Source organism: Lemur catta, unplaced genomic scaffold (genome assembly GCF_020740605.2).
Source record: "Lemur catta isolate mLemCat1 unplaced genomic scaffold, mLemCat1.pri scaffold_43_ctg1, whole genome shotgun sequence".
NCBI classification, from domain to species: Eukaryota; Metazoa; Chordata; class Mammalia; order Primates; family Lemuridae; genus Lemur; species Lemur catta.
The window spans coordinates 835,094-848,498 of record NW_025423850.1 but is presented as its reverse complement, the minus strand read 5'-3'; the positions used below and the strand labels follow the sequence as shown (position 1 = coordinate 848,498).

The 13,405-nt window shown below is 52.5% G+C and overlaps 1 long non-coding RNA gene across 1 annotated transcript; it reads left to right on the top strand.

Annotated features, from left to right (window-relative positions):
• Positions 1-556: 556 nt before the first annotated feature.
• Positions 557-11,472, top strand: LOC123629789. The gene is made up of 3 exons (XR_006732253.1): positions 557-627; positions 1,103-1,230; positions 11,387-11,472. It is a non-coding gene; the product is annotated as an uncharacterized LOC123629789 (long non-coding RNA).
• Positions 11,473-13,405: the final 1,933 nt, after the last annotated feature.

Sequence of the window (13,405 nt, the reverse complement as noted above, 5' to 3'; positions counted from 1 at the left end):
CAAATGATAATTCCATTTTTAGTTTTTTGAGAAATCTCCGTTGTGCTTTCCATAGTGGCTGTACTACTTTACATTCCCTCCACCAGTGTATACGGGTTTCCTTTACAAGGAGGTAAATTGTGTAGGTAAATTAAGCGCATTGAAAATCCACTTATCAGTGACCATGTGTGGGTGTGTCTAGTTTTAGATCATTAATGTGCAATAATAACCCGTGTGCGGGCCTCCTGACTTTGTGCTCTGGCCTGACATTTCATTTCCGAATGACCATTGGGAGCCCAAGAGGATCCAAGAGAGGGAAGCACACAGGGGAGGAGGATCAGAGTGGGAGGAAGAAGTTTGGAGACTCTGGATGACTTTGGGGGGAGGCGGTTCTGTTTGGTTTTTGGGGTTTTTTTTACCAATAACTTTTGATGAATAAATGAGTCAAGCCAATCTAACTATTGCAGTTGTTATTGCTGTGGTTGATGACATCACAGACATCACAGAGTTCTAAGCTCCTACCGAGCACCTCTCCAGACACGTGAGCAGATGCAAAATGGAGCCCTGGACTGGCCAGCCGGGCTTTGTATAGTCTAAGTCCATGACAAATTGGAGAGCAAATGACAGTCAGCCTTTCTGATCTTCATGGTAAGATGTCAGTTTTTCTATTTGCTCCTGAAGCACGTGACTCTTTTCCACCAGCTACATAACAATTTGGTTCTTGTCTTGAAGCACAAACTATTATCCCGCATCTGTCAGAGAGATTGATGCACGTGATATCTCCAAAAGTTTGTGTACTAAGGGATATACTAGAATGTCCAAGTTCTATTTGTACTTTAAGTTGGGACTATAAGAATACACATCCTCAGGGGAATACTTTTCATAGTGACAACCAGTGTATGCCGAATGGCTATTACACCTCTAGCTAATTGACAGGAAATGATTTTTTTTAAAAAGCCATACGGAAAATGTTTCTCCATCTTGTACAAAGGCAGGCATTTTTGGTACCCAAATTCAAGGCAAGAAAACAGAATCCCCCTGCAGAGATTCCAGAAAGCAACACAGCCCTGCTGACACTTTGATTTTAGTGCAGTGAGACCCATGTCAGATTTCTCATCTCCAGAATATAAACCAATACATCTGCGGCTGGAGTCAGGCTCAGCAGTGGGATGGTGTGACCTCAAGGGCTCCAGGCTGCATGTCCCTTTCATGGGGGACATTCTTGTGCTTTGGACTCTCCAGAACCACAAGGTAAGGGTGTGGCCAGTGGGGGTCTGGGGAGGTGGGTGGTGCAAAGGGACAGTTCTGTGCATCATGTAGAATGTGCCCTAAGCCTGGGGAGTCCCCGTGGAAGAGTCCCCAGAATCAGGGAAAGGAGGCGGGGTGAGATGCTGCTCTTGTGAGAAGACAGAGGCTGCAGGGGGAGGGGCCAGGGTGAGCTGTGAGCAGAGAGTGGGATCCAGGGGTGACCTAGAGAGACGGGCTGCCATGCTGGGGCCAGGGAAGAGAATCACCTGTTGTTCAGCTCACATTCCCCTTCCTCCTCCTCCTCCCCCCTCCTAGGCCCAAACCCTCCCTGCCCATCCCCCTCTGGCTCCCCCTCCATCTCAGGATGCCACACGGGGGTGCTATGGTCAGAAGGCCCAGGTCCCCCCATTTCTTACGTTGAAATCCTAACCTGCAGTGTCATGGTAATATCAATAGAAGATGGGACCTTTAGGGAATGATTCGTTCCTAAGGGCAGAGCCCTCTTGAATGGGATGAGGGCCCGCATAGAAGACCCCAGAGAGCTGCCTTCTAGCACGTGGGGACACAAAGAGAAAGGGCCATGGACGAATCAGGAAAGGGGTCCTCGTCAGACAGCGAGCCTGCTGGTGCCCCTTGGACCTGTCAGCCTCCGACCTGGGAGAGAACGAATTTCATTTGCTCATAAGCCCCCGGTTCATGGGTTTTGTCGCAGCAGCTGGAATAAGCTAGGACGGGGGTGACAGGGACTAGCACAATAGGCTCACGAGCACATTTTAATTTATTTTAAATAACTTTATTTGAGGTCAAAGAAAATATTTTAACATAAAATATTATGCTTTCTCTTTATGATAAATACAGGGTAAAATATGGGAAAGGGTACTGTACAGAAATAAATAGGGAAATTAAAATATTTATTCTGAATATTATCTATGTCAACTGTTATAGTTTTTTTTTTTTTAGGTAGAAATGGTACTTTTTCTGAAACACTTTTAGTTTTTTCATAGTTCCAGCAGTACTTGGTATCTGCAAAAAGAAAAAAAAATCCAGTGAGAGTCTGTGAGGTCCTGCTGGTGGCTGAGTCGGGAGGGGTGGCTGAGGGGGACGGACCCAGGGCCACACTGGGCTCCTGCAGGAGGCTGGGCTGAAGTGGACAGTGACAGCCACAGGGGAGAAGGAAACCTCCCTGAACTTAAGGTCACCCTGAGGGGCAGGATATAGGGACCCTGTCCCCGCCCAACCAGGACCTGGTTCTATCAGCCACTTTCTTCCCTTGTTTGCAGAAAAGTGATGGCTTTTCATGCCTCCTGGTGGGGGACATGCTCAGTGTCAACCACCAGACTCAGAGACAGACACTGCAGGGGGAGGGGCCCCTGGCAGAGTAACAGGCCCTCTTATACCCCCACGTCCCAGACTTCCAGGGAGGGGGGGGCGGCTGTGGGAAGAGCCCGGCTGTGAGAGCCAGCAGGGACCTCGGACTCCTCCACGTCCCGTCCCCCTTGGACTGACGAGGAGAGCGTGGTGCCGAAGGGCTGAGACTCCACTAAAGCCACGTGACCTGTTGCTGACAACCCCGGAACTAGAACCCCGGCCTGAGGCCCTTTCCACACTGTTTGGAAGGAGGAGAGAAAGGGTCCAATGGAGAAATGAACAAGCCACTGCAGGCTGTGGGTCACCCTGGCTGGGACAGGGATCAGGATTTAGAAACAGCAAAAGTATTTTCCTAGAGAGGGTCGGCAAAGAAAGGAAGAAGGAGAGATTCCAAATGGAATTGCACAGAGAGAGCAGGGACTCTTGCCTGGACTTGTGGAGGTAGAAACGGGAAGGAAATGGACAGAGAGCAGATGTCTAAGGACCCCATGGTCTATGAGGATTGATGTCCCGCCCTGTGCAACTACTTCTGCACTGACGTCACTTTAGGGTCCCTTCAGTGTCCTTCAGCTAATGTCGGCTCAAATGAGTCCACAGTGCCTGGACACTGAGTCCCTGCAAACGCCACCCTCGTCACACAGCCCTGCACCTCTGGGGCTGAACACAAAGCTGACAAGGCCACTGCAGGTCTCCTGCCTGGGACCAGGTTCTAAGTTACTTTTTGCCATGAGCAATAAATGTGCTCACTTTTAACTGTTCTCATTCAGAGGTTGGAGGGAGTCACAGCAGGGGCCGCTCCTAGGGAGCTACAGGTCGCCAAGGATGGAAAAGAAGGAAAACTCTTGAGTCCTGGCAGGCGCATTCCAGGGACCTGGCTGGCCTTGCAAAGTCAATGATCAACTTGACCATCGAGACCAGACGGAGGTTACAGCGGCTGTTGGAGGGAACACACGTGGCAGAGAAAGAGCAGCGGGAGAGGAGCTGTCCGCTTGCACAGAGAGCAGCAGGAGTGTGTGTGTGTGAGACCGCAGGTGGGGTTACCTCTGCACCCGCAGCTGCAGGCCTGAGAAACTGCACGTGACTCTCCACTTGCTGAACAGCAACTTTCTCTCGCTCATCCTCGGTTTCAGGGCACTCGGGCCAGCGAGCAGGGGAGAGACCGTCTGGGCCAGTGCGGGGAGTCTTGGCTGGGCTCCTGGGAATCCAAGAACTAGAAGACAGACCAGAGGGAAGGGCAGAGGCTCAGATGATACAAGTTACCAGGACAGGGGTCTGGGATTCGCATCCTGTGAGCACTGGGCACTTCTCAGGAGCCCTCCCCATGGGGCCAGCCTGGGGCTCCTGACCTCTCGTGACTCTCGTCTCATCCTGGGTACCTGGGGCTTGTCACCTCTCAGATGACGGCATGGCCTGACAGAGGAGGCCCAGGCCACAGGCTCCAGGAGGAGATAGAGGGGACAGAGAGCAAGGAGGGGCAGGACAGGATGTGGGGCCTGGGAGGGCTGTGTTAAGACAGTCTGAGCAAAGTGGGTCCTTCTGAGAAGGAAACTGAGGACATGGCCCTGCCATGCCTGCAGGTGATGAACTAGAGGGGCAGTCACAGGGGAGACTGATTTGGACAGTTTCTAAAAAAAGGTTGTGCTTTGTTTCAAAAAGAAGATTAAAGAAACGGAATAAAACCTGGATATGTGAGCAAATTGACCTGTGGGCCCAGGATCAACACTGTTAAAAAAAATCCATGTGAAATCACTATGTAAGTGATAAATCACCGAAAGATATAAGGACTAGACATGACATGGTCACAGCTTTCATTGAACAATTGGGCCCCAAAGTCCTCTCCACCCCTGCACGGTGACAGCAACCCCAACATCAGAGCCTCCTGCTCCCCTGTCCTGCCCACCTGGGAGGAGCAGCCACTGGTGCCCAGAGTCAGCGCTGGCTGCGAGGATCCAGGGGTCGCAGGGGAGGCTCCATGTGGCAAAGCCACAGCCACGACCCCACTGCTGGTCCAGCTGGAGCTGCAGACAGTCAGTCACCAGGGCGCTTGGCTGCAGCTGTGTGTTTGCAGCTTGCACCTGTGACAGGCAGGGGCTCAAGTCTCCACTCCAAGGCCCTTGGGGACAGGCCTCCTGCGTGGGAGTTGAAAGGAGAAGAGGCTTCAGTGGGAACAATCCTAGTGCTCTCTCTGCTACGTCCTCTCAGAACACCCATTTCTGATGTCCCTGTGGGTCAGTGAGACCACCCAGTGACTCTGGCAACACATTGAGTATATAAAGGAGATGTCACCAGTCAGGTGTGAGCCTGGGGAAGCAAAGATCCCAGGTGCCCAGGCTGGTGGAGACACGGCCAGGCACTGGGCAGATGGCAAAGCTCCCAGACCCACCTCCCCTCTGTTCAGAAAATTCTGCCCAAGCACCCAACAGGAACCAACGATGTCTCCAGGGTCAGCCTGCAGGGACATCACTCAGCCCAGGCAGAGGACTGAGCAGAGCGAGGCCACCTGGGACGCCAGTGAGACTGACCAGCTTTCTCACGGGAGGACTCACCCGCTCCATCCAGAACAGACTCGGCCTCAGGCTCGGCAGACAGGGAGGCGGCACTTCTGATCAACTCTCGGCAGTCAGACAGGTCAGCACCACCAGGAGGGAAACCCTGCTCCGTCAGTGCCTGTGACAGCCCTGTGGTCCCTGCGTCCTCCTGCAGCTCACTGGGCACACTGGGGAGAGGAAGAACCAAAGATGAAGGCAGGAGGGGTGAGACCCCTGAGCACCCCGCGGGGCCTGATGGGAAGCACAAGGGGGCGTTCAATGGCATGTGGCCTCCCTTCGCAAAGGAGGCAGGACACCCCCTCCTCGGCCTTGGGCACAGCTCGGCTGCCTTGGCCATGGGGGCGAGAAACAGAGACAGAGAGACAGAGAGAAAGAGACAGAGACCACATGGCAGTGCAAAGTGCACTGACAAGATGAGGAGCTAAGGAGGAAGAGACCCCAGATGCCCTGTCAGGTGCAGGCAGGACCCACAGCACACAGGGACCCATAACCTTGGGTCAACCCTGGGGACAGATGACGGTGAATTTCACATGCAGCAGTGCAGGGAACATGGGGCCTGAGGCCCTATAGACTCTCTGAGATCTTGTGTGTTCTAGGTCTGCTGTTCCAAACTTGTGCCATGGGGAGACTGTTTGCGAGGACATTCCTGTCAATGACCCAAGGCCACAGTGTGGACAGCAGACAGGCACACCCTGCTGGTCTCAGCCTCACGCAGTAGACCACGTGATCTATCCAAGGGCAAGACACCCTGAGACTGGTCAGTTCCCTTGGTCAGACTCACGCTACTAGGGCCACGAAGGAGACGGACCATGGGGGAGGTGACACCCTTGCTGCAAGGCTCTGCCACCTCCGGGGCAGTGAAGGCATCAGTACAACCAGTGGGCTGGGTTTGCCTCGAGCGTGAAATCTTGGTGACTTTGGCCTCACATTCTGTCCTTAGACACCACCCTGCCCTGGCATGTCGTACTCTTGCTTCTAGCCCCTGATAATTCATTGTCACCTGGAGGCCAGTGATTCTAGATCTTCTTCGTCTTCCTCCTCTTCATAGTTCTCTGCAAACAAATTGAGAAATGTCCAGACATTAAATAGTGCCATTCCCACCGTGACACACGCTGGGCCCATCTGTGCCTGGAGACAGATGACCCATGTGACCTCAGACACCCTTAGAGAGCTGTGCCCATCTCGTCTGCAGACGTTGACGAAGTAGGGAGGGACCACGTATTGATCCATCTTGTAAAATGCCCCCAACATGGCGGATCGTTGTCATGGTGAGCTCTGAACTTACTGGGAAAAGTTATATTTCGGTCTCAAGGTCACAGGACACTTGCACGGGTTTTTTCTGGATTTCTCCAGCTATGTGTCCCGTCTCTCTTGATATCAAGGACAACTCCACATGTGGCCATGACAGGTGTATTTCCTCTGGTATTCCGACACACCCTGGGCAAGGAGCAGTTGAATTAGAGTGGACAGAGAGATTGTGCCTGGAATCCAGGAACTACGGTACCATTTGCACAGACACAGGCAAGACACCAACCTACTGGGACAGTCACTGGTGCTTTTGTAACAATTATCAGACCCTGCAGGACAGGTCCCAAGTCCCAACATGAAAGAACGGGCTCGTGCAGACCCCTGCCGTGCATGGCCATCAGCGGTGGCTGAGAGTCGGTGACAGTTTCTGCAGTCTCCCCACTCTGCCTAGCTCTGTGGTGCCCACTGTGACCTTGTCGTTGTGTCCCCTGGGTAAGTGTTTGGCCTGGGATTTGGGAGTCACCTGGCTGCCTGACACCCCTGACGTCTGTGCCTAACGCTCAGGCGGCCACCCTCATCCACATCAGTGTGTTTCCAGAGTCTGCTGGCATCTCTCTACCTGGTGACAGGTGCGGGGCACAGAGAACGTGGAGGCTCCCTGGGAGGACACTGGGACTCATCTACTTTATACCAGACACACTCACCAGCTGGACCCGGGCAGGCGCAGTCGTCTCCTGCATCGGGCAGCAGGACAGCGGGAAGGGCAGCGGGACTCAGAGAGGTCCTGGCCACTGGAGAGGGTGACACGCTGCTCATGAAGTGAGGTCTGCTGGGTGGGATTCGCCTCCTCCTCCTCCCCGCTGAGCCTGGGGGTGCACAGGAGAGAAGGTTAAGCTGAGAGAGATCGGGCACCGCGGCATCCCCGGCTGGTCCTGATCAGGGGACACAGGCAGAGGTCCCAGAGGCGGCGAGGCCACCCCTGAAACAGGAAGACAGCCCTCCTCGGACTGCGGCTCAGGGCGGCTGCCGTGGGGTCTGAGGTAGTGGCAGGCGCTCAGTGCACCGGCCACAGGGCACAGTGATGAGGAAAGACACTGTCCTCCCCTGCACGGGGCAATCAGGACACGCAGCGCAGCGACCCGCAGCACATGCCGCAGCTGCTGTGCGTTTGAGTCCCGCTCTCCCTGCCCAGCTGCAGGGAACAGACGCACCTGAGGCAGCGTGGCCTTTAGGAGATCTCGGGCCTTCTAGGCCTTGTTCTCTCAGTACTGGGAAATGATGTGACATTTTTCTTTTTCTTTCTTGTCTCCGTATACTACCTGCTGTGGAATCCCTGCCAACAACCTAAGGCCACCCTTGCAGAGAGAAGCTGCGCCTGTCCTCCTGGTCACCTCCCATGGGAGAGGGAGGTGGTCACCCTGAGTGCAGGGACACCTGAGACTGGTTAGCTCATCTGGGGTCACAGGACTCCAGCTTATTAAACTGGAGAAATTGGTGGGAAGTGGAAACCAGTGTAAGAACCACCAGGTCGACAGACGCATCTTGCCAGGCAGGCCGGGTGAGGGGATCTAGGCTGCACCCTCTGCTGCTCCCTGGAGCGAGATCTCCAGGGGGTGCTGTGGCGCTCATAGCTCATGACTGTCACACTCACCTGGTCTCCATGGGCTCTTGTCCTTCCTGTGTGTTGCTGTCACCTCGAGTTGCTGCAAATACAGTCAGACAGGACCAGTCACCACAGGTACTTGCCTCATGGTCAACACAAACCCAGGGGCCTGTGTAATGCATGGAGGAAAGTACTGCTGGTGTGAGATCAGTTTTCCCTGGAGAATATTCCAGAAGGCCTCAGGCTATGTCTTCTGAGAAGCGGCTAGGCTTCCTGTTCTGAGTCCCTGGGCAGACTGTCCCTGAATTGGTCCATTAGTGTCACACTGTCCTCTGTCCTGTGTCTGGGCAAACAATGAAACATATTTTCCCAGTGAACAGGAAGAGCTTGCCTAGTGGCTCTAGACATGTGGCTACAAGATGCCGTCTTTAGTCCATCAGCTGCTGTGGTTGCTATGGGTACAGATGGGCTGATCCACTGAGATCAGATGGTGGGTGCAATCTCCATACCCTCAAATAGGAAAGATCTTTGCTGCTACTTAGAGAACAGGATACTTTTCATTCAAGGATACGGAGGGTGTCAAGGGCCCTGCCCTGTTTTCAGGGATAATTCCAGACTCATTCAAGAGGTGTTTGTATTCTGGTGGATAGACGGCCATTTATCAAGGACAGGTCAACATAGAGAAGAGAGAGACCATGGTCTAGAGTTGAGGAGTCAACACTATCTCCAAAGACATAGGCAAGAATATCCACCCAGTCAGACAGTCACTAATGCTCAGAGTACGCTGTTCGGATCAGCATTTAGAAAGGACATTGCAGGAGACAACAGACATCCCATCTGCAAAGAATGGACTCCTGCAGACACCTGTGTGCACATGCGTCAGTGGTGGCTGTGGTTTGTCACAATTTCTTCAGTCTCCCTACTCTGTGAGCCCTGTGTTCACCACCCTGAACCTGCCATGGAGCCCAGCAGGCACGGAGCCTACCCACAGGACAATGTGGAGTCGTTCCCTTATAACAGAGCACTCACTAGCTGCATCCAGTGCCCTGGAGACTCCCTGCTCATCAAACAGGATGGCACCGGTGCAGGGAGGCTGGTCGGTGTCACACAGGTCACGGTGACTGGCAGAAGTCAGGTGGCCTTCACCCAACTGGCTCTGCAGGACTCCATTCACCTTCTCCTCCTGCTCCACACTGCTCAACCTCGTGGGATAAAGAATAGGACCAAACCAAGAGGGACTGGACACCAGATCCAAGGCGGTGCTGATGACAGGCATGAAGGACTGGCCACAGAGTGCAAGGGGCTTTCATTTTGAAGAGAAAGAAAGCTATCCTGTTATGATAAAGGAAGAATGTGGGAGCCTCGAGGGCAGGAGTGAGAGAGGAGCAAGTGCTCTGTGCACTGGCCACGTAAGGAGATGGTGAGGAAGGGGACACTGTCCCCTTGGTACCGTGTTGGCAGGCAGCACACACAGAGAACCACGCAGTGGCTCAGCCTCCTGCGTGGACCGTGTTGACTGTTCCCGCAGCAGCACAGTGGGCACAGGCTCCTGACAGTGTAGGTCAGGAGCTCTTGTGCCTTCTAGGACCCTGTCTAGCAATACGGTGACATGGTGCAAATATTTCAGTCTGCTCATATCCCCTGCTATGGAGTCACTTCCAACATTTGAAGGCCAACCACACAGAAAGCAGATGGGCATCTCATACTGAGTTCAGCCATGGGAGGGAGAACAGGTAGAATCTGTGATTGTAGAAATTCTTAAGACTGACTTTTTCTCTTAGTTAATGGGAAATGCCTTGAAGACAGTGAACAACCTTGTTAATGGAAGGAATTTTTCACTGGTTGTGAGAATGTCATCAAAGAACAAACAGTTTTCACGCACCTTTGCTGTGAAATTTGTGGCTACTTTGACACCTTGACCAGTGCAACTGGGCCCTCCCATATTTTACCCACCCTCCTCCAGGCCATGCTTGCTCATTGCTACCTGGGGGCTGGTGGTTCTTCTTCCTTCTCCTCCTCCTGATCTTTGTGGTTTTCTGCATAGAAATTCAGAAATGTCCAGTCAGACATTGAGTAGCTCCACACTACCCCTACAAACACCAGCAGATATCTCTACATGTGGACCGTTTCTATGGTAAGAAAACCTAAGGCATAATTGACCAATTGCTGGAGTATGAGTCTGCAGAAATTTGAGAAATAAAACAATAGGCAGTTGCAGTCACAGAAGTGCCCAAACCCTCAGAAGTGTACTCCTACTGAGCATCACACTGGAAGGTCTAATTGTTTCAATAAGACAAAGAAAGGAAATAAAAGCTAATGTCTATATTAAAAAATCCCAAAGAATTAGCAATGAGGGCACCAACAAAATGCTTCTGGAATGAATAAGCCATTGGTAGCAAGGTTGCAGGATACAGAGCTAATATATGCAATCAATTGATGAGTTAAATATCAGCAATGAAGAGCTGGAATTTCAAATTAATACACAATGCGATTTAAGGTAGCTCAAAAAAGACATTCTTAAGTATGAAGCTAATTACATATGTATAAGGTCCACTGAGGAGTGGGGAACCTTGGGGCCACATGTGTCTTTCCAGATCCTTGAGTGTGGCCTTTTGACTGAATGCAATTTTACAGAACAAATCCTTGGGATTGGTCACCTAGATTTGGGTCCTTGGACACAACACACAAAAGCAAAACCCATGAAAAAAGAATTGATAAGTTCAAGGCCACGGTGCATCAGGAGGAAGGACAGAGTGGGGACATTGGGACCTCCACCCTGAGTATTCTGTCCTCTGCTCCCGCTGGCCAGCCCTGATCCTGTCTTGGCCATAAATGTGACGTGCAAACCAGGACAGCTGGGTGAAGAGCCACATTGTGAGTGGAGTGTCTTGCGAGCTGGCACCTGGGAGCAGCTCAGAGTCCTGAGGGCCTGTGGCCACTCACCTGGGCTGAGCGTGCGGGCGAGGTGCTCTGCCAGCCTGTGCCCCTCTGCCAGGTGCTCACGGAGGTCCTGGCCCTGGCAGCTGTCAGGATTGTCCTGGAGGAGGATGGCCTGCAGGTGCTGCTTGAGGAGAAATGAGCCATCTCTCCCCTCTCACAACACCTGCCTCAATCGGGTCAGCTCTCGGGCCTGCTGGTCAATGAGCCTGTTGGCTTCCCTATGGTGGGAACAAAAGCAAATATGAAAAGGCACAGTTGACAATAGAGTATATGCACAGTAGCAGACAGTTCTGTGAAGGTGTCCCCAGGAAGCCTTCCAAGTGCAATTCTAGCACGTATTTGGTGACCTGCTTGTGGCAAAGAGAGAGAAGAATGTGCAGGGAAAGCCTCCCGTGCATCACAGAGTGTCCCTGTGAGATCCTTGATGCTCCCTTCCTGTTTCCTTCTGTAGAGGAGCCAGGTGTCTTCCTGAATCGGCTTCACAACGGTGTCCCTCAGTCCCTCACTGTGGCCAAGGCCTTTTCCACGTGAAGACACACCCAGCACGTTCTGCTGCCACTGGACACGCAGCCACAGGAAGCAATGTGCCAGCTCCAGCTGGGGCCAGTTGAAAGCATGAAAGACAGAGGATAACCAGGCCAAGGGGACAATGTTCTTTGGGTAACAGTCTCAGAAGCCACATTCAGTCAGGGTGAGTGTGATTCAGAGTGAATGGGACGATGACTGCACAACACTGTAAAGTTTTAATTGTATGTCTGTGACGGGTCCAAGTGCAGTGTTGTCACAGGGATATATCGCACAGTGTGGAGTCGGGGCTTTTAGTGTTTCCATCACCTGAATGCGCAGTGTGACTACACTCAATGCTGCTGAGTTGTCACTGTCCTTTGGTTACCTTTATGTTACGTGACTTTCACCCTAACAACTTCTTGTTTGGAAGGAGAAAACCTGGCTCTGAGTCACAGTTGTGGGCCAGAATACATCCTTAGTTTTGTTTTCATCTTGTTTTATTAATATCTGTGAAAAACATGCCGGCCTCGTGCATTCCTGCCATTGCCCTGGCAAGGTGGGCTCTTAGATGTCCCAGCTGAGCTGCCCACATCAGAGACTCACACGTCCCCCTGTCTGCCCCACACACAGCAGCCTTACCTGAGCTCGTCCTCCAGGGTCGGCATCTCTGCCCACTCCTCCTCCCAGAAGTCCAGCCTCACCCCCAGCACGGACTCCAGGACATCCCTGAACTTGCCACACTCTGAGAAAGATACACACGCTGGCCTCAGTGGGAAGCTGTGGCCACTGCCCACAGGGGAGGTGGCAGGGTCCCTCCAAGGGACCAAAGTGTCCACAGTCCCAGGTCTTATGTGGGGATTTCTACACCTTTAATTCTCACCCTCCCGTCTCCATGGCATTGAGAATTCCTATTGCAAGATGAGGAAGGAGAAGCTGAAAGGCACATAAAGGTACTTGGCAAAAATCGAATTGGGATTTAGGACAGTCAGAGTTCTCTCCCCCAAGGTCTGACTCTGATCACGGGCCTCGTGACCAAGCTGTAGCCTGTGACGGAAATCACTGAACTGGGCACAATGCAGTGACACCTGCACAGCTAGGAAGGCCCTGAGGACCCCACGATTTGTGGGTCCCTCGTGCTGGGAATGCAAAGAGTGCACCAGCCTCTCACAGGTGGAAATCGCATCCGGATGCGCCTGTGGGAGACATCAGGCGTTAGACCACGAGGACCCGAGAGAAAATTCCCACACGCTAGTGAGGCTCGGGTCACACTGGAAGTGAGAGACCTGCGAGCTCACAGTGGCTCCTCTTGTCAGGCTCTGCTGTAAAAGCGACACAGGAATTAATGAATGTATCATTGCAACTCCAATTAATAGGTGATACAATAGCACCATGTAAACAGAGGAGGAAACTGAGGCACACCATAGACAAACAACTTGCATTGGTGCCCGGAGACATTCCCAGGGTCCCTGCTGTACACGTGGTCTTCAGCCTTCTTCCATGTTCTTCCTCTTCACAGTATTTCACATGCTTATGTTATGATTAGATGGAAAGGTGTTAATAAAACACAGTTTGTCCTTTCCCAGAACTCATCTCTTCACCTCCATAACAGGCTTCAATTTTTAATCTTCTCTTTAATTCCTTTTGATTAAAAATAATCCTCTCATTTATTGGAAAATAATTTGGAGGAAAAGGATGCAAGCTCAGCCTCAGAGTTGCGAGGTTCCTTCCAATCCTGCTGCTGTGCACGTGCCCTGCTCCCAGGACCCCTCAGTCGCTCAGGCTTCTCTTTCTGGGCAGGACAAGGGCTGGCAGTGGCCAGGCGCACTGGGGTGGGGGTGGGGGCCCATCCCACACACTGCTTTGCTTGTCACAGGGGCTGCTGCTGTCCTCCTCGTCCCTTGTTCACACGTGGGCCAACATCTGCTAGATCAGGCCATCATGGTCCACGTGCACCTGCTGGCTG